Source organism: Lithobates pipiens, unplaced genomic scaffold, assembly GCF_037356315.1.
Source record: "Lithobates pipiens isolate NorthernLeopardFrog02 unplaced genomic scaffold, aLitPip1_a1.2 Scaffold_13, whole genome shotgun sequence".
Lineage (NCBI taxonomy): Eukaryota > Metazoa > Chordata > Amphibia > Anura > Ranidae > Lithobates > Lithobates pipiens.
In genome coordinates, this window is record NW_027507718.1 from 534961201 (window position 1) to 534983104 (window position 21904).

Sequence of the window (21904 nt, forward strand, 5' to 3'; positions counted from 1 at the left end):
TGGCTCCCAATCAGTGTCTGCCAGCCCTCTCCTCAAATCCCTACATTGGTCTCCATTCAGTGTCCACCACCCCTCTCCTCCAATCCCTACACTGGCTCCCAATCAGTGTCTGCCAACCCTCTCCTCCTATCCCTACACTGGCTCCCAATCAGTGTCTACCAACCCTCTCCTCCAATCCCTACACTGGCTCCCAATCAGTGTCTGCCAACCCTCTCCTCCTATCCCTACACTGGCTCCCAATCAGTGTCTGCCAACCCTCTCCTCCAATCCCTCCACTGGCTCCCAATCAGTGTCCACCACCCCTCTCCTCCAATCCCTAAACTGGCTCCCAATCAGTGTCTACCAACCCTCTCCTCCAATCCCTACACTTGCTCCCAATCAGTGTCCACCATCCCTCTCCTCCAATCCCTCCACTGGCTCCCAATCAGTGTCTACCAACCCTCTCCTCCAATCCCTACACTGGCTCCCAATCAGTGTCTGCCAACCCTCTCCTCCAATCCCTACACTGGCTCCCAATCAGTGTCCACCACCCCTCTCCTCCAATCCCTCCACTGGCTCCCAATCAGTGTCCACCACCCCTCTCCTCCAATCCCTCCACTGGCTCCCAATCAGTGTCTGCTAACCCTCTCCTCCAATCCCTACACTGGCTCCCAATCAGTGTCTGCCAACCCTCTCCTCCTATCCCTACACTGGCTCCCAATCAGTGTCTGCCAACCCTCTCCTCCAATCCCTACACTGGCTCCCAATCAGTGTCCTCCAACCCTCTCCTCCAATCCCTACACTGGCTCCCAATCAGTGTCTGCCATCCCTCTCCTCCAATCCCTACACTGGCTCCCAATCAGTGTCTGCCAACCCTCTCCTCCAATCCCTACACTGGCTCCCAATCAGTGTCTGCCAACCCTCTCCTCCTATCCCTACACTGGCTCCCAATCAGTGTCTGCCAACCCTCTCCTCCAATCCCTACACTGGCTCCCAATCAGTGTCTGCCAGCCCTCTCCTCCAATCCCTACACTGGCTCCCAATCAGTGTCTGCCAGCCCTCTCCTCCAATCCCTACACTGGCTCCCAATCAGTGTCTGCCAACCCTCTCCTCCTATCCCTACACTGGCTCCCAATCAGTGTCTGCCAACCCTCTCCTCCTATCCCTACACTGGCTCCCAATCAGTGTCTGCCAGCCCTCTCCTCCAATCCCTACACTGGCTCCCAATCAGTGTCCACCACCCCTCTCCTCCAATCCCTACACTGGCTCCCAATCAGTGTCCACCATCCCTCTCCTCCTATCCTTACACTGGCTCCCAATCAGTGTCTGCCAACCCTCTCCTCCAATCCCTACACTGGCTCCCAATCAGTGTCTGCCAACCCTCTCCTCCTATCCCTACACCGGCTCCCAATCAGTGTCTGCCAACCCTCTCCACCAATCCCTACACTGGCTCCCAATCAGTGTCCACCATCCCTCTCCTCCTATCCCTACACCGGCTCCCAATCAGTGTCTGCCAACCCTCTCCACCAATCCCTACACTGGCTCCCAATCAGAGTCCACCACCCCTCTCCTCCAATCCCTACACTGGCTCCCAATCAGTGTCTGCCAACCCTCTCCTCCTATCCCTACACTGGCTCCCAATCAGTGTCCACCACCCCTCTCCTCCAATCCCTACACCGGCTCCCAATCAGTGTCTGCCAACCTTCACCTCCAATCCCTACACTGGCTCCCAATCAGTGTCTGCCAACCCTCTCCTCCAATCCCTACACTGGCTCCCAATCAGTGTCTGCCAACCCTCTCCTCCAATCCCTACACTGGCTCCCAATCAGTGTCTGCCATCCCTCTCCTCCAATCCCTACACTGGCTCCCAATCAGTGTCCACCACCCCTCTCCTCCAATCCCTACACTGGCTCCCGATCAGTGTCCACCATCCCTCTCCTCCTATCCCTACACTGGCTCCCAATCAGTGTCTGCCAACCCTCTCCTCCAATCCCTACACTGGCTCCCAATCAGTGTCTGCCATCCCTCTCCTCCAATCCCTACACTGGCTCCCAATCAGTGTCCACCATCCCTCTCCTCCAATCCCTACACCGGCTCCCAATCATTGTCTGCCAACCCTCTCCTCCAATCCCTACACTGGCTCCCAATCAGTGTCCACCACCCCTCTCCTCCAATCCCTACACTGGCTCCCAATCAGTGTCCACCACCCCTCTCCTCCAATCCCTACACTGGCTCCCAATCAGTGTCTGCCATCCCTCTCCTCCAATCCCTACACCGGCTCCCAATCAGTGTCCACCACCCCTCTCCTCCAATCCCTACACTGGCTCCCAATCAGTGTCCACCACCCCTCTCCTCCAATCCCTACACTGGCTCCCAATCAGTGTCTGCCAACTCTCTCCTCCTATCCCTACACTGGCTCCCAATCAGTGTCTGCCATCCCTCTCCTCCAATCCCTACACCGGCTCCCAATCAGTGTCCACCACCCCTCTCCTCCAATCCCTACACTGGCTCCCAATCAGTGTCCACCACCCCTCTCCTCCAATCCCTACACTGGCTCCCAATCAGTGTCTGCCAACCCTCTCCTCCTATCCCTACACTGGCTCCCAATCAGTGTCCACCACCCCTCTCCTCCAATCCCTACACTGGCTCCCAATCAGTGTCTGCCAACCCTCTCCTCCAATCCCTACACTGGCTCCCAATCAGTGTCCACCACCCCTCTCCTCCAATCCCTACACCGGCTCCCAATCAGTGTCTGCCAACCCTCTCCTCCTATCCCTACACTGGCTCCCAATCAGTGTCTGCCATCCCTCTCCTCCAATCCCTACACTGGCTCCCAATCAGTGTCCACCACCCCTCTCCTCCAATCCCTACACTGGCTCCCAATCAGTGTCCACCATCCCTCTCCTCCTATCCCTACACTGGCTCCCAATCAGTGTCCACCATCCCTCTCCTCCAATCCCTACACTGGCTCCCAATCAGTGTCTGCCAACCCTCTCCTCCAATCCCTACACTGGCTCCCAATCAGTGTCTGCCAGCCCTCTCCTCAAATCCCTACATTGGTCTCCATTCAGTGTCTGCCAACCCTCTCCTCCAATCCCTACACTGGCTCCCAATCAGTGTCTGCCAACCCTCTCCTCCAATCCCTACACTGGCTCCCAATCAGTGTCTGCCAACCCTCTCCTCCAATCCCTACACTGGCTCCCAATCAGTGTCTGCCAGCCCTCTCCTCAAATCCCTACATTGGTCTCCATTCAGTGTCCACCACCACTCTCCTCCAATCCCTACACTGGCTCCCAATCAGTGTCTGCCAACCCTCTCCTCCTATCCCTACACTGGCTCCCAATCAGTGTCTACCAACCCTCTCCTCCAATCCCTACACTGGCTCCCAATCAGTGTCTGCCAACCCTCTCCTCCTATCCCTACACTGGCTCCCAATCAGTGTCTGCCAACCCTCTCCTCCAATCCCTACACTTGCTCCCAATCAGTGTCCACCATCCCTCTCCTCCAATCCCTCCACTGGCTCCCAATCAGTGTCTACCAACCCTCTCCTCCAATCCCTACACTTGCTCCCAATCAGTGTCCACCATCCCTCTCCTCCAATCCCTCCACTGGCTCCCAATCAGTGTTTACCAACCCTCTCCTCCAATCCCTACACTGGCTCCCAATCAGTGTCTGCCAACCCTCTCCTCCAATCCCTACACTGGCTCCCAATCAGTGTCCACCACCCCTCTCCTCCAATCCCTCCACTGGCTCCCAATCAGTGTCTGCCAACCCTCTCCTCCTATCCCTACACTGGCTCCCAATCAGTGTCTACCAACTCTCTCCTCCAATCCCTACACTGGCTCCCAATCAGTGTCTACCAACTCTCTCCTCCAATCCCTACACTGGCTCCCATTCAGTGTCTGCCATCCCTCTCCTCAAATCCCTACATTGGTCTCCATTCAGTGTCCACCACCCCTCTCCTCCAATCCCTACACTGGCTCCCAATCAGTGTCTGCCAACCCTCTCCTCCTATCCCTACACTGGCTCCCAATCAGTGTCTACCAACCCTCTCCTCCAATCCCTACACTGGCTCCCAATCAGTGTCTGCCAGCCCTCTCCTCAAATCCCTACATTGGTCTCCATTCAGTGTCCACCACCCCTCTCCTCCAATCCCTACACTGGCTCCCAATCAGTGTCTGCCAACCCTCTCCTCCTATCCCTACACTGGCTCCCAATCAGTGTCCACCAACCCTCTCCTCCAATCCCTACACTGGCTCCCAATCAGTGTCTGCCAACCCTCTCCTCCAATCCCTACACTGGCTCCCAATCAGTGTCTGCCAACCCTCTCCTCCAATCCCTACACTGGCTCCCAATCAGTGTCTGCCAGCCCTCTCCTCAAATCCCTACATTGGTCTCCATTCAGTGTCCACCACCCCTCTCCTCCAATCCCTACACTGGCTCCCAATCAGTGTCTGCCAACCCTCTCCTCCTATCCCTACACTGGCTCCCAATCAGTGTCTACCAACCCTCTCCTCCAATCCCTACACTGGCTCCCAATCAGTGTCTGCCAACCCTCTCCTCCTATCCCTACACTGGCTCCCAATCAGTGTCTGCCAACCCTCTCCTCCAATCCCTACACTTGCTCCCAATCAGTGTCCACCATCCCTCTCCTCCAATCCCTCCACTGGCTCCCAATCAGTGTCTACCAACCCTCTCCTCCAATCCCTACACTGGCTCCCAATCAGTGTCTGCCAACCCTCTCCTCCTATCCCTACACTGGCTCCCAATCAGTGTCTACCAACCCTCTCCTCCAATCCCTACACTGGCTCCCAATCAGTGTCTGCCAACCCTCTCCTCCAATCCCTACACTGGCTCCCAATCAGTGTCTGCCAACCCTCTCCTCCAATCCCTACACTGGCTCCCAATCAGTGTCTGCCAACCCTCTCCTCCAATCCCTACACTGGCTCCCAATCAGTGTCTGCCATCCCTCTCCTCCAAACCCTACACTGGCTCCCAATCAGTGTCCACCACCCCTCTCCTCCAATCCCTCCACTGGCTCCCAATCAGTGTCTGCCAGCCCTCTCCTCCAATCCCTACACTGGCTCCCAATCAGTGTCTACCAACTCTCTCCTCCAATCCCTACACTGGCTCCCAATCAGTGTCCACCACCCCTCTCCTCCAATCCCTCCACTGGCTCCCAATCAGTGTCTGCCAGCCCTCTCCTCCAATCCCTACACTGGCTCCCAATCAGTGTCTACCAACTCTCTCCTCCAATCCCTACACTGGCTCCCAATCAGTGTCTGCCATCCCTCTCCTCCAATCCCTACACTGGCTCCCAATCAGTGTCTGCCAACCCTCTCCTCCAATCCCTACACTGGCTCCCAATCAGTGTCTGCCATCCCTCTCCTCCAAACCCTACACTGGCTCCCAATCAGTGTCCACCACCCCTCTCCTCCAATCCCTCCACTGGCTCCCAATCAGTGTCTGCCAGCCCTCTCCTCCAATCCCTACACTGGCTCCCAATCAGTGTCTACCAACTCTCTCCTCCAATCCCTACACTGGCTCCCAATCAGTGTCTGCCATCCCTCTCCTCCTATCCCTACACTGGCTCCCAATCAGTGTCTACCAACTCTCTCCTCCAATCCCTACACTGGCTCCCAATCAGTGTCTACCAACTCTCTCCTCCAATCCCTACACTGGCTCCCAATCAGTGTCTTCCATCCCTCTCCTCCTATCCCTACACTGGCTCCCAATCAGTGTCTGCCAACCCTCTCCTCCAATCCCTACACTGGCTCCCAATCAGTGTCTGCCATCCCTCTCCTCCTATCCCTACACTGGCTCCCAATCAGTGTCTGCCATCCCTCTCCTCCAATCCCTACATTGGCTCCCAATTAGTGTCTGCCAACCCTCTCCTCCAATCCCTACACTTGCTCCCAATCAGTGTCCACCATCCCTCTCCTCCAATCCCTCCACTGGCTCCCAATCAGTGTCTACCAACCCTCTCCTCCAATCCCTACACTTGCTCCCAATCAGTGTCCACCATCCCTCTCCTCCAATCCCTCCACTGGCTCCCAATCAGTGTCTACCAACCCTCTCCTCCAATCCCTACACTGGCTCCCAATCAGTGTCTGCCAACCCTCTCCTCCTATCCCTACACTGGCTCCCAATCAGTGTCTGCCAACCCTCTCCTCCAATCCCTACACTGGCTCCCAATCAGTGTCTGCCAACCCTCTCCTCCAATCCCTACACTGGCTCCCAATCAGTGTCTGCCAACCCTCTCCTCCAATCCCTACACTGGCTCCCAATCAGTGTCCTCCAACCCTCTCCTCCAATCCCTACACTGGCTCCCAATCAGTGTCTGCCAACCCTCTCCTCCAATCCCTACACTGGCTCCCAATCAGTGTCCTCCAACCCTCTCCTCCAATCCCTACACTGGCTCCCAATCAGTGTCTGCCAACCCTCTCCTCCTATCCCTACACTGGCTCCCAATCAGTGTCTGCCAACCCTCTCCTCCAATCCCTACACTGGCTCCCAATCAGTGTCTGCCAACCCTCTCCTCCAATCCCTACACTGGCTCCCAATCAGTGTCCACCACCACTCTCCTCCAATCCCTACACTGGCTCCCAATCAGTGTCTGCCAACCCTCTCCTCCAATCCCTACACTGGCTCCCAATCAGTGTCTGCCAACCCTCTCCTCCAATCCCTACACTGGCTCCCAATCAGTGTCCTCCAACCCTCTCCTCCTATCCCTACACTGGCTCCCAATCAGTGTCTGCCAACCCTCTCCTCCAATCCCTACACTGGCTCCCAATCAGTGTCTACCAACTCTCTCCTCCAATCCCTACACCGGCTCCCAATCAGTGTCTGCCAACCCTCTCCTCCAATCCCTACACTGGCTCCCAATCAGTGTCTACCAACCCTCTCCTCCAATCCCTACACTGGCTCCCAATCAGTGTCTACCAACCCTCTCCTCCAATCCCTACACTGGCTCCCAATCAGTGTCTGCCAACCCTCTCCTCCAATCCCTACACTGGCTCCCAATCAGTGTCTGCCAACCCTCTCCTCCAATCCCTACACTGGCTCCCAATCAGTGTCTGCCAACCCTCTCCTCCAATCCCTACACTGGCTCCCAATCAGTGTCCTCCAACCCTCTCCTCCAATCCCTACACTGGCTCCCAATCAGTGTCTGCCAACCCTCTCCTCCAATCCCTACACTGGCTCCCAATCAGTGTCCTCCAACCCTCTCCTCCAATCCCTACACTGGCTCCCAATCAGTGTCTGCCAACCCTCTCCTCCTATCCCTACACTGGCTCCCAATCAGTGTCTGCCAACCCTCTCCTCCAATCCCTACACTGGCTCCCAATCAGTGTCTGCCAACCCTCTCCTCCAATCCCTACACTGGCTCCCAATCAGTGTCCACCACCACTCTCCTCCAATCCCTACACTGGCTCCCAATCAGTGTCTGCCAACCCTCTCCTCCAATCCCTACACTGGCTCCCAATCAGTGTCTGCCAACCCTCTCCTCCAATCCCTACACTGGCTCCCAATCAGTGTCCTCCAACCCTCTCCTCCTATCCCTACACTGGCTCCCAATCAGTGTCTGCCAACCCTCTCCTCCAATCCCTACACTGGCTCCCAATCAGTGTCTACCAACTCTCTCCTCCAATCCCTACACCGGCTCCCAATCAGTGTCTGCCAACCCTCTCCTCCAATCCCTACACTGGCTCCCAATCAGTGTCTGCCAACCCTCTCCTCCAATCCCTACACTGGCTCCCAATCAGTGTCTACCAACCCTCTCCTCCAATCCCTACACTTGCTCCCAATCAGTGTCCACCATCCCTCTCCTCCAATCCCTCCACTGGCTCCCAATCAGTGTCTACCAACCCTCTCCTCCAATCCCTACACTGGCTCCCAATCAGTGTCTGCCAACCCTCTCCTCCTATCCCTACACTGGCTCCCAATCAGTGTCTGCCAGCCCTCTCCTCCAATCCCTACACTGGCTCCCAATCAGTGTCTGCCGACCCTCTCCTCCAATCCCTACACTGGCTCCCAATCAGTGTCTGCCAACCCTCTCCTCCAATCCCTACACTGGCTCCCGATCAGTGTCTGCCAACCCTCTCCTCCAATCCCTACACTGGCTCCCAATCAGTGTCTGCCAACCCTCTCCTCCAATCCCTACACTGGCTCCCGATCAGTGTCCTCCAACCCTCTCCTCCAATCCCTACACTGGCTCCCAATCAGTGTCTGCCAACCCTCTCCTCCAATCCCTACACTGGCTCCCGATCAGTGTCCTCCAACCCTCTCCTCCAATCCCTACACTGGCTCCCAATCAGTGTCCTCCACCCCTCTCCTCCAATCCCTACACTGGCTCCCAATCAGTGTCTGCCAACCCTCTCCTCCTATCCCTACACCGGCTCCCAATCAGTGTCTGCCAACCCTCTCCTCCAATCCCTACACTGGCTCCCAATCAGTGTCTGCCAACCCTCTCCTCCAATCCCTACACCGGCTCCCAATCAGTGTCTGCCAACCCTCTCCTCCTATCCCTACACTGGCTCCCAATCAGTGTCTGCCATCCCTCTCCTCCAATCCCTACACTGGCTCCCAATCAGTGTCCACCACCCCTCTCCTCCAATCCCTACACTGGCTCCCAATCAGTGTCTGCCAGCCCTCTCCTCAAATCCCTACATTGGTCTCCATTCAGTGTCCACCACCCCTCTCCTCCAATCCCTACACTGGCTCCCAATCAGTGTCTGCCAACCCTCTCCTCCTATCCCTACACTGGCTCCCAATCAGTGTCTACCAACCCTCTCCTCCAATCCCTACACTGGCTCCCAATCAGTGTCTGCCAACCCTCTCCTCCAATCCCTACACTGGCTCCCAATCAGTGTCCACCACCCCTCTCCTCCAATCCCTCCACTGGCTCCCAATCAGTGTCTGCCAACCCTCTCCTCCTATCCCTACACTGGCTCCCAATCAGTGTCTACCAACTCTCTCCTCCAATCCCTACACTGGCTCCCATTCAGTGTCTACCATCCCTCTCCTCAAATCCCTACATTGGTCTCCATTCAGTGTCCACCACCCCTCTCCTCCAATCCCTACACTGGCTCCCAATCAGTGTCTGCCAACCCTCTCCTCCTATCCCTACACTGGCTCCCAATCAGTGTCTACCAACCCTCTCCTCCAATCCCTACACTGGCTCCCAATCAGTGTCTGCCAGCCCTCTCCTCAAATCCCTACATTGGTCTCCATTCAGTGTCCACCACCCCTCTCCTCCAATCCCTACACTGGCTCCCAATCAGTGTCTGCCAACCCTCTCCTCCAATCCCTACACTGGCTCCCAATCAGTGTCTGCCAACCCTCTCCTCCTATCCCTACACTGGCTCCCAATCAGTGTCCACCAACCCTCTCCTCCAATCCCTACACTGGCTCCCAATCAGTGTCTGCCAACCCTCTCCTCCAATCCCTACACTGGCTCCCAATCAGTGTCTGCCAACCCTCTCCTCCAATCCCTACACTGGCTCCCAATCAGTGTCTGCCAGCCCTCTCCTCAAATCCCTACATTGGTCTCCATTCAGTGTCCACCACCCCTCTCCTCCAATCCCTACACTGGCTCCCAATCAGTGTCTGCCAACCCTCTCCTCCTATCCCTACACTGGCTCCCAATCAGTGTCTACCAACCCTCTCCTCCAATCCCTACACTGGCTCCCAATCAGTGTCTGCCAACCCTCTCCTCCTATCCCTACACTGGCTCCCAATCAGTGTCTGCCAACCCTCTCCTCCAATCCCTACACTTGCTCCCAATCAGTGTCCACCATCCCTCTCCTCCAATCCCTCCACTGGCTCCCAATCAGTGTCTACCAACCCTCTCCTCCAATCCCTACACTTGCTCCCAATCAGTGTCCACCATCCCTCTCCTCCAATCCCTCCACTGGCTCCCAATCAGTGTCTACCAACCCTCTCCTCCAATCCCTACACTGGCTCCCAATCAGTGTCTGCCAACCCTCTCCTCCTATCCCTACACTGGCTCCCAATCAGTGTCTACCAACCCTCTCCTCCAATCCCTCCACTGGCTCCCAATCAGTGTCTGCCAACCCTCTCCTCCTATCCCTACACCGGCTCCCAATCAGTGTCTGCCAGCCCTCTCCTCAAATCCCTACACTGGCTCCCAATCAGTGTCTGCCAACCCTCTCCTCCAATCCCTACACTGGCTCCCAATCAGTGTCTGCCAACCCTCTCCTCCAATCCCTACACTGGCTCCCAATCAGTGTCTGCCAACCCTCTCCTCCAATCCCTACACTGGCTCCCAATCAGTGTCTGCCATCCCTCTCCTCCAATCCCTACACTGGCTCCCAATCAGTGTCCACCACCCCTCTCCTCCAATCCCTCCACTGGCTCCCAATCAGTGTCTGCCAGCCCTCTCCTCCAATCCCTACACTGGCTCCCAATCAGTGTCTACCAACTCTCTCCTCCAATCCCTACACTGGCTCCCAATCAGTGTCCGCCAACCCTCTCCTCCAATCCCTACACTGGCTCCCAATCAGTGTCTGCCAACCCTCTCCTCCAATCCCTACACTGGCTCCCAATCAGTGTCTGCCAACCCTCTCCTCCAATCCCTACACTGGCTCCCAATCAGTGTCTGCCAACCCTCTCCTCCAATCCCTACACTGGCTCCCAATCAGTGTCTGCCATCCCTCTCCTCCAATCCCTACACTGGCTCCCAATCAGTGTCCACCACCCCTCTCCTCCAATCCCTCCACTGGCTCCCAATCAGTGTCTGCCAGCCCTCTCCTCCAATCCCTACACTGGCTCCCAATCAGTGTCTACCAACTCTCTCCTCCAATCCCTACACTGGCTCCCAATCAGTGTCTGCCATCCCTCTCCTCCTATCCCTACACTGGCTCCCAATCAGTGTCTACCAACTCTCTCCTCCAATCCCTACACTGGCTCCCAATCAGTGTCTACCAACTCTCTCCTCCAATCCCTACACTGGCTCCCAATCAGTGTCTTCCATCCCTCTCCTCCTATCCCTACACTGGCTCCCAATCAGTGTCTGCCAACCCTCTCCTCCAATCCCTACACTGGCTCCCAATCAGTGTCTGCCATCCCTCTCCTCCTATCCCTACACTGGCTCCCAATCAGTGTCTGCCATCCCTCTCCTCCAATCCCTACATTGGCTCCCAATCAGTGTCTGCCAACCCTCTCCTCCAATCCCTACACTTGCTCCCAATCAGTGTCCACCATCCCTCTCCTCCAATCCCTCCACTGGCTCCCAATCAGTGTCTACCAACCCTCTCCTCCAATCCCTACACTTGCTCCCAATCAGTGTCCACCATCCCTCTCCTCCAATCCCTCCACTGGCTCCCAATCAGTGTCTACCAACCCTCTCCTCCAATCCCTACACTGGCTCCCAATCAGTGTCTGCCAACCCTCTCCTCCTATCCCTACACTGGCTCCCAATCAGTGTCTGCCAACCCTCTCCTCCAATCCCTACACTGGCTCCCAATCAGTGTCTGCCAACCCTCTCCTCCAATCCCTACACTGGCTCCCAATCAGTGTCCTCCAACCCTCTCCTCCAATCCCTACACTGGCTCCCAATCAGTGTCTGCCAACCCTCTCCTCCAATCCCTACACTGGCTCCCAATCAGTGTCCTCCAACCCTCTCCTCCAATCCCTACACTGGCTCCCAATCAGTGTCTGCCAACCCTCTCCTCCTATCCCTACACTGGCTCCCAATCAGTGTCTGCCAACCCTCTCCTCCAATCCCTACACTGGCTCCCAATCAGTGTCTGCCAACCCTCTCCTCCAATCCCTACACTGGCTCCCAATCAGTGTCCACCACCACTCTCCTCCAATCCCTACACTGGCTCCCAATCAGTGTCTGCCAACCCTCTCCTCCAATCCCTACACTGGCTCCCAATCAGTGTCTGCCAACCCTCTCCTCCAATCCCTACACTGGCTCCCAATCAGTGTCCTCCAACCCTCTCCTCCTATCCCTACACTGGCTCCCAATCAGTGTCTGCCAACCCTCTCCTCCAATCCCTACACTGGCTCCCAATCAGTGTCTGCCAACCCTCTCCTCCAATCCCTACACTGGCTCCCAATCAGTGTCTACCAACCCTCTCCTCCAATCCCTACACTTGCTCCCAATCAGTGTCCACCATCCCTCTCCTCCAATCCCTCCACTGGCTCCCAATCAGTGTCTACCAACCCTCTCCTCCAATCCCTACACTGGCTCCCAATCAGTGTCTGCCAACCCTCTCCTCCTATCCCTACACTGGCTCCCAATCAGTGTCTGCCAACCCTCTCCTCCAATCCCTACACTGGCTCCCAATCAGTGTCTACCAACCCTCTCCTCCAATCCCTACACTTGCTCCCAATCAGTGTCCACCATCCCTCTCCTCCAATCCCTCCACTGGCTCCCAATCAGTGTCTACCAACCCTCTCCTCCAATCCCTACACTGGCTCCCAATCAGTGTCTGCCAACCCTCTCCTCCAATCCCTACACTGGCTCCCAATCAGTGTCTGCCAGCCCTCTCCTCCAATCCCTACACTGGCTCCCAATCAGTGTCTGCCAACCCTCTCCTCCAATCCCTACACTGGCTCCCGATCAGTGTCTGCCAACCCTCTCCTCCAATCCCTACACTGGCTCCCAATCAGTGTCTGCCAACCCTCTCCTCCAATCCCTACACTGGCTCCCGATCAGTGTCCTCCAACCCTCTCCTCCAATCCCTACACTGGCTCCCAATCAGTGTCTGCCAACCCTCTCCTCCAATCCCTACACTGGCTCCCGATCAGTGTCCTCCAACCCTCTCCTCCAATCCCTACACTGGCTCCCAATCAGTGTCCTCCACCCCTCTCCTCCAATCCCTACACTGGCTCCCAATCAGTGTCTGCCAACCCTCTCCTCCTATCCCTACACCGGCTCCCAATCAGTGTCTGCCAACCCTCTCCTCCAATCCCTACACTGGCTCCCAATCAGTGTCTGCCAACCCTCTCCTCCAATCCCTACACCGGCTCCCAATCAGTGTCTGCCAACCCTCTCCTCCTATCCCTACACTGGCTCCCAATCAGTGTCTGCCATCCCTCTCCTCCAATCCCTACACTGGCTCCCAATCAGTGTCCACCACCCCTCTCCTCCAATCCCTACACTGGCTCCCAATCAGTGTCTGCCAACCCTCTCCTCCAATCCCTACACTGGCTCCCAATCAGTGTCTGCCAACCCTCTCCTCCAATCCCTACACTGGCTCCCGATCAGTGTCCACCACCCCTCTCCTCCAATCCCTACACCGGCTCCCAATCAGTGTCTGCCAACCCTCTCCTCCAATCCCTACACTGGCTCCCGATCAGTGTCTGCCAACCCTCTCCTCCAATCCCTACACTGGCTCCCAATCAGTGTCTGCCAACCCTCTCCTCCAATCCCTACACTGGCTCCCGATCAGTGTCCTCCAACCCTCTCCTCCAATCCCTACACTGGCTCCCAATCAGTGTCCTCCACCCCTCTCCTCCAATCCCTACACTGGCTCCCAATCAGTGTCTGCCAACCCTCTCCTCCAATCCCTACACTGGCTCCCAATCAGTGTCTGCCAACCCTCTCCTCCAATCCCTACACCGGCTCCCAATCAGTGTCTGCCAACCCTCTCCTCCTATCCCTACACTGGCTCCCAATCAGTGTCTGCCATCCCTCTCCTCCAATCCCTACACTGGCTCCCAATCAGTGTCTGCCAACCCTCTCCTCCTATCCCTACACTGGCTCCCAATCAGTGTCTGCCAACCCTCTCCTCCAATCCCTACACTGGCTCCCAATCAGTGTCCACCACCCCTCTCCTCCAATCCCTACACTGGCTCCCAATCAGTGTCTGCCAACCCTCTCCTCCAATCCCTACACTGGCTCCCAATCAGTGTCCGCCAACCCTCTCCTCCAATCCCTACACTGGCTCCCAATCAGTGTCTGCCAACCCTCTCCTCCTATCCCTACACTGGCTCCCAATCAGTGTCCGCCAACCCTCTCCTCCAATCCCTACACTGGCTCCCAATCAGTGTCTGCCAACCCTCTCCTCCAATCCCTACACTGGCTCCCAATCAGTGTCTGCCAACCCTCTCCTCCAATCCCTACACTGGCTCCCAATCAGTGTCCGCCAACCCTCTCCTCCAATCCCTACATTGGCTCCCAATCAGTGTCTGCCAACCCTCTCCTCCTATCCCTACACTGGCTCCCAATCAGTGTCTGCCATCCCTCTCCTCCAATCCCTACACTGGCTCCCAATCAGTGTCTGCCAACCCTCTCCTCCAATCCCTACACTGGCTCCCAATCAGTGTCTGCCATCCCTCTCCTCCAATCCCTACACTGGCTCCCAATCAGTGTCTGCCAACCCTCTCCTCCAATCCCTACACTGGCTCCCAATCAGTGTCTGCCAACCCTCTCCTCCAATCCCTACACTGGCTCTCAATCAGTGTCTGCCACCCCTCTCCTCCAATCCCTACACTGGCTCCCAATCAGTGTCCACCACCCCTCTCCTCCAATCCCTACACTGGCTCCCAATCAGTGTCCACCACCCCTCTCCTCCAATCCCTACACTGGCTCCCAATCAGTGTCCACCACCCCTCTCCTCCAATCCCTACACTGGCTCCCAATCAGTGTCTGCCAACCCTCTCCTCCTATCCCTACACCGGCTCCCAATCAGTGTCTGCCAACCCTCTCCTCCAATCCCTACACTGGCTCCCAATCAGTGTCTGCCAACCCTCTCCTCCAATCCCTACACCGGCTCCCAATCAGTGTCTGCCAACCCTCTCCTCCTATCCCTACACTGGCTCCCAATCAGTGTCTGCCATCCCTCTCCTCCAATCCCTACACTGGCTCCCAATCAGTGTCCACCACCCCTCTCCTCCAATCCCTACACTGGCTCCCAATCAGTGTCTGCCAACCCTCTCCTCCAAACCCTACACTGGCTCCCAATCAGTGTCTGCCAACCCTCTCCTCCAATCCCTACACTGGCTCCCAATCAGTGTCTGCCAACCCTCTCCTCCAATCCCTACACTGGCTCCCAATCAGTGTCTGCCAACCCTCTCCTCCAATCCCTACACTGGCTCCCAATCAGTGTCCGCCAACCCTCTCCTCCAATCCCTACACTGGCTCCCAATCAGTGTCTGCCAACCCTCTCCTCCAATCCCTACACTGGCTCCCGATCAGTGTCCTCCAACCCTCTCCTCCAATCCCTACACTGGCTCCCAATCAGTGTCCGCCAACCCTCTCCTCCAATCCCTACACTGGCTCCCAATCAGTGTCTGCCAACCCTCTCCTCCAATCCCTACACTGGCTCCCAATCAGTGTCTGCCAACCCTCTCCTCCTATCCCTACACTGGCTCCCAATCAGTGTCTGCCAACCCTCTCCTCCAATCCCTACACTGGCTCCCGATCAGTGTCCTCCAACCCTCTCCTCCAATCCCTACACTGGCTCCCAATCAGTGTCCGCCAACCCTCTCCTCCAATCCCTACACTGGCTCCCAATCAGTGTCTGCCATCCCTCTCCTCCAATCCCTACACTGGCTCCCGATCAGTGTCTGCCAACCCTCTCCTCCAATCCCTACACTGGCTCCCAATCAGTGTCTGCCATCCCTCTCCTCAAATCCCTACACTGGCTCCCAATCAGTGTCTGCCAACCCTCTCCTCCAATCCCTACACTGGCTCCCAATCAGTGTCTGCCAACCCTCTCCTCCTATCCCTACACTGGCTCCCAATCAGTGTCCGCCAACCCTCTCCTCCAATCCCTACACTGGCTCCCAATCAGTGTCCGCCAACCCTCTCCTCCAATCCCTACATTGGCTCCCAATCAGTGTCTGCCAACCCTCTCCTCCTATCCCTACACTGGCTCCCAATCAGTGTCTGCCATCCCTCTCCTCCAATCCCTACACTGGCTCCCAATCAGTGTCTGCCATCCCTCTCCTCCAATCCCTACACTGGCTCCCAATCAGTGTCTGCCAACCCTCTCCTCCAATCCCTACACTGGCTCCCAATCAGTGTCTGCCAACCCTCTCCTCCATTCCCTACACTGGCTCCCAATCAGTGTCCTCCAACCCTCTCCTCCAATCCCTACACTGGCTCCCAATCAGTGTCTGCCAACCCTCTCCTCCAATCCCTACACTGGCTCCCAATCAGTGTCCTCCAACCCTCTCCTCCAATCCCTACACTGGCTCCCAATCAGTGTCTGCCATCCCTCTCCTCCAATCCCTACACTGGCTCCCAATCAGTGTCTGCCAACCCTCTCCTCCAATCCCTACACTGGCTCCCAATCAGTGTCTGCCAACCCTCTCCTCCTATCCCTACACTGGCTCCCAATCAGTGTCTGCCAACCCTCTCCTCCAATCCCTACACTGGCTCCCAATCAGTGTCTGCCAGCCCTCTCCTCCAATCCCTACACTGGCTCCCAATCAGTGTCTGCCAGCCCTCTCCTCCAATCCCTACACTGGCTCCCAATCAGTGTCTGCCAACCCTCTCCTCCAATCCCTACACTGGCTCCCAATCAGTGTCTGCCAGCCCTCTCCTCCAATCCCTACACTGGCTCCCAATCAGTGTCTGCCAACCCTCTCCTCCTATCCCTACACTGGCTCCCAATCAGTGTCTGCCAGCCCTCTCCTCCAATCCCTACACTGGCTCCCAATCAGTGTCTGCCAACCCTCTCCTCCAATCCCTACACTGGCTCCCAATCAGTGTCTGCCAGCCCTCTCCTCCAATCCCTACACTGGCTCCCAATCAGTGTCTGCCAACCCTCTCCTCCAATCCCTACACTGGCTCCCAATCAGTGTCTGCCAACCCTCTCCTCCAATCCCTACACTGGCTCCCAATCAGTGTCTGCCAACCCTCTCCTCCAATCCCTACACTGGCTCCCAATCAGTGTCTGCCAACCCTCTCCTCCTATCCCTACACTGGCTCCCAATCAGTGTCTGCCAACCCTCTCCTCCAATCCCTACACTGGCTCCCAATCAGTGTCTGCCAGCCCTCTCCTCCAATCCCTACACTGGCTCCCAATCAGTGTCCACCACCCCTCTCCTCCAATCCCTACACTGGCTCCCAATCAGTGTCTGCCAGCCCTCTCCTCCAATCCCTACACTGGCTCCCAATCAGTGTCTGCCAGCCCTCTCCTCCAATCCCTACACTGGCTCCCAATCAGTGTCTGCCAGCCCTCTCCTCCAATCCCTACACTGGCTCCCAATCAGTGTCTGCCAGCCCTCTCCTCCAATCCCTACACTGGCTCCCAATCAGTGTCTGCCAACCCTCTCCTCCAATCCCTACACTGGCTCCCAATCAGTGTCCGCCAACCCTCTCCTCCAATCCCTACACTGGCTCCCAATCAGTGTCCACCATCCCTCTCCTCCAATCCCTACACTGGCTCCCAATCAGTGTCTGCCAGCCCTCTCCTCCAATCCCTACACTGGCTCCCAATCAGTGTCTGCCAGCCCTCTCCTCCAATCCCTACACTGGCTCCCAATCAGTGTCTGCCAGCCCTCTCCTCCAATCCCTACACTGGCTCCCAATCAGTGTCTGCCAACCCTCTCCTCCAATCCCTACACTGGCTCCCAATCAGTGTCTGCCAGCCCTCTCCTCCAATCCCTACACTGGCTCCCAATCAGTGTCTGCCAACCCTCTCCTCCAATCCCTACACTGGCTCCCAATCAGTGTCTGCCAGCCCTCTCCTCCAATCCCTACACTGGCTCCCAATCAGTGTCTGCCAGCCCTCTCCTCCAATCCCTACACTGGCTCCCAATCAGTGTCTGCCAGCCCTCTCCTCCAATCCCTACACTGGCTCCCAATCAGTGTCTGCCAACCCTCTCCTCCAATCCCTACACTGGCTCCCAATCAGTGTCTGCCAGCCCTCTCCTCCAATCCCTACACTGGCTCCCAATCAGTGTCTGCCAACCCTCTCCTCCTATCCCTACACTGGCTCCCAATCAGTGTCTGCCAGCCCTCTCCACCAATCCCTACACTGGCTCCCAATCAGAGTCCACCACCCCTCTCCTCCAATCCCTACACTGGCTCCCAATCAGTGTCTGCCAACCCTCTCCTCCTATCCCTACACTGGCTCCCAATCAGTGTCCACCACCCCTCTCCTCCAATCCCTACACTGGCTCCCAATCAGTGTCTGCCAACCTTCACCTCCAATCCCTACACTGGCTCCCAATCAGTGTCTGCCAACCCTCTCCTCCAATCCCTACACTGGCTCCCAATCAGTGTCTGCCAACCCTCTCCTCCAATCCCTACACTGGCTCCCGATCAGTGTCCTCCAACCCTCTCCTCCAATCCCTACACTGGCTCCCAATCAGTGTCTGCCAACCCTCTCCTCCAATCCCTACACTGGCTCTCAATCAGTGTCTGCCACCCCTCTCCTCCAATCCCTACACTGGCTCCCAATCAGTGTCTGCCAACCCTCTCCTCCTATCCCTACACCGGCTCCCAATCAGTGTCTGCCAACCCTCTCCTCCAATCCCTACACTGGCTCCCAATCAGTGTCCACCACCCCTCTCCTCCAATCCCTACACTGGCTCCCAATCAGTGTCTGCCATCCCTCTCCTCCAATCCCTACACTGGCTCCCAATCAGTGTCTGCCATCCCTCTCCTCCAAACCCTACACTGGCTCCCAATCAGTGTCTGCCAACCCTCTCCTCCAATCCCTACACTGGCTCCCAATCAGTGTCTGCCAACCCTCTCCTCCAAACCCTACACTGGCTCCCAATCAGTGTCCACCACCCCTCTCCTCCAATCCCTCCACTGGCTCCCAATCAGTGTCTGCCAACCCTCTCCTCCTATCCCTACACTGGCTCCCAATCAGTGTCCGCCAACCCTCTCCTCCAATCCCTACACTGGCTCCCAATCAGTGTCTGCCATCCCTCTCCTCCAATCCCTACACTGGCTCCCAATCAGTGTCTGCCATCCCTCTCCTCCAAACCCTACACTGGCTCCCAATCAGTGTCTGCCAACCCTCTCCTCCTATCCCTACACTGGCTCCCAATCAGTGTCTGCCAACCCTCTCCTCCAATCCCTACACTGGCTCCCAATCAGTGTCTGCCAACCCTCTCCTCCTATCCCTACACTGGCTCCCAATCAGTGTCCGCCAACCCTCTCCTCCAATCCCTACACTGGCTCCCAATCAGTGTCCTCCAACCCTCTCCTCCAATCCCTACACTGGCTCCCAATCAGTGTCTGCCAACCCTCTCCTCCAAACCCTACACTGGCTCCCAATCAGTGTCTGCCAACCCTCTCCTCCAATCCCTACACTGGCTCCCAATCAGTGTCTGCCAACCCTCTCCTCCTATCCCTACACTGGCTCCCAATCAGTGTCCGCCAACCCTCTCCTCCAATCCCTACACTGGCTCCCAATCAGTGTCTGCCAACCCTCTCCTCCAATCCCTACACTGGCTCCCAATCAGTGTCTGCCAACCCTCTCCTCCAATCCCTACACTGGCTCCCAATCAGTGTCTGCCATCCCTCTCCTCCAATCCCTACACTGGCTCCCAATCAGTGTCCGCCAACCCTCTCCTCCAATCCCTACATTGGCTCCCAATCAGTGTCTGCCAACCCTCTCCTCCTATCCCTACACTGGCTCCCAATCAGTGTCTGCCATCCCTCTCCTCCAATCCCTACACTGGCTCCCAATCAGTGTCTGCCAACCCTCTCCTCCAATCCCTACACTGGCTCCCAATCAGTGTCTGCCAACCCTCTCCTCCAATCCCTACACTGGCTCCCAATCAGTGTCTGCCAGCCCTCTCCTCCAATCCCTACACTGGCTCCCAATCAGTGTCTGCCAACCCTCTCCTCATATCCCTACACTGGCTCCCAATCAGTGTCTGCCATCCCTCTCCTCCAATCCCTACACTGGCTCCCAATCAGTGTCTGCCAACCCTCTCCTCCTATCCCTACACTGGCTCCCAATCAGTGTCTGCCAACCCTCTCCTCCAATCCCTACACTGGCTCCCAATCAGTGTCTGCCAACCCTCTCCTCCAATCCCTACACTGGCTCCCAATCAGTGTCTGCCAACCCTCTCCTCCAATCCCTACACTGGCTCCCAATCAGTGTCTGCCAACCCTCTCCTCCAATCCCTACACTGGCTCCCAATCAGTGTCTGCCATCCCTCTCCTCCAATCCCTACACTGGCTCCCAATCAGTGTCTGCCAACCCTCTCCTCCTATCCCTACACTGGCTCCCAATCAGTGTCTGCCAACCCTCTCCTCCAATCCCTACACTGGCTCCCAATCAGTGTCTGCCAGCCCTCTCCTCCAATCCCTACACTGGCTCCCAATCAGTGTCCACCACCCCTCTCCTCCAATCCCTACACTGGCTCCCAATCAGTGTCTGCCAGCCCTCTCCTCCAATCCCTACACTGGCTCCCAATCAGTGTCTGCCAGCCCTCTCCTCCAATCCCTACACTGGCTCCCAATCAGTGTCTGCCAACCCTCTCCTCCTATCCCTACACTGGCTCCCAATCAGTGTCTGCCAGCCCTCTCCTCCAATCCCTACACTGGCTCCCAATCAGTGTCCACCACCCCTCTCCTCCAATCCCTACACTGGCTCCCAATCAGTGTCCACCATCCCTCTCCTCCTATCCCTACACTGGCTCCCAATCAGTGTCTGCCATCCCTCTCCTCCAATCCCTACACTGGCTCCCAATCAGTGTCTGCCAACCCTCTCCTCCAATCCCTACACTGGCTCCCAATCAGTGTCTGCCAACCCTCTCCTCCTATCCCTACACCGGCTCCCAATCAGTGTCTGCCAACCCTCTCCACCAATCCCTACACTGGCTCCCAATCAGAGTCCACCACCCCTCTCCTCCAATCCCTACACTGGCTCCCAATCAGTGTCTGCCAACCCTCTCCTCCTATCCCTACACTGGCTCCCAATCAGTGTCCACCACCCCTCTCCTCCAATCCCTACACCGGCTCCCAATCAGTGTCTGCCAACCTTCACCTCCAATCCCTACACTGGCTCCCAATCAGTGTCTGCCAACCCTCTCCTCCAATCCCTACACTGGCTCCCAATCAGTGTCTGCCAACCCTCTCCTCCAATCCCTACACTGGCTCCCAATCAGTGTCTGCCATCCCTCTCCTCCAATCCCTACACTGGCTCCCAATCAGTGTCCACCACCCCTCTCCTCCAATCCCTACACTGGCTCCCGATCAGTGTCTGCCATCCCTCTCCTCCAATCCCTACACTGGCTCCCAATCAGTGTCTGCCATCCCTCTCCTCCAATCCCTACACTGGCTCCCAATCAGTGTCTGCCATCCCTCTCCTCCAATCCCTACACTGGCTCCCAATCAGTGTCCACCACCCCTCTCCTCCAATCCCTACACTGGCTCCCAATCAGTGTCCACCATCCCTCTCCTCCTATCCCTACACTGGCTCCCAATCAGTGTCTGCCAACCCTCTCCTCCAATCCCTACACTGGCTCCCAATCAGTGTCTGCCATCCCTCTCCTCCAATCCCTACACTGGCTCCCAATCAGTGTCCACCATCCCTCTCCTCCAATCCCTACACCGGCTCCCAATCATTGTCTGCCAACCCTCTCCTCCAATCCCTACACTGGCTCCCAATCAGTGTCCACCACCCCTCTCCTCCAATCCCTACACTGGCTCCCAATCAGTGTCCACCACCCCTCTCCTCCAATCCCTACACTGGCTCCCAATCAGTGTCTGCCATCCCTCTCCTCCAATCCCTACACCGGCTCCCAATCAGTGTCCACCACCCCTCTCCTCCAATCCCTACACTGGCTCCCAATCAGTGTCTGCCAACTCTCTCCTCCTATCCCTACACTGGCTTCCAATCAGTGTCCACCACCCCTCTCCTCCAATCCCTACACTGGCTCCCAATCAGTGTCTGCCAACCCTCTCCTCCTATCCCTACACTGGCTCCCAATCAGTGTCCACCACTCCTCTCCTCCAATCCCTACACTGGCTCCC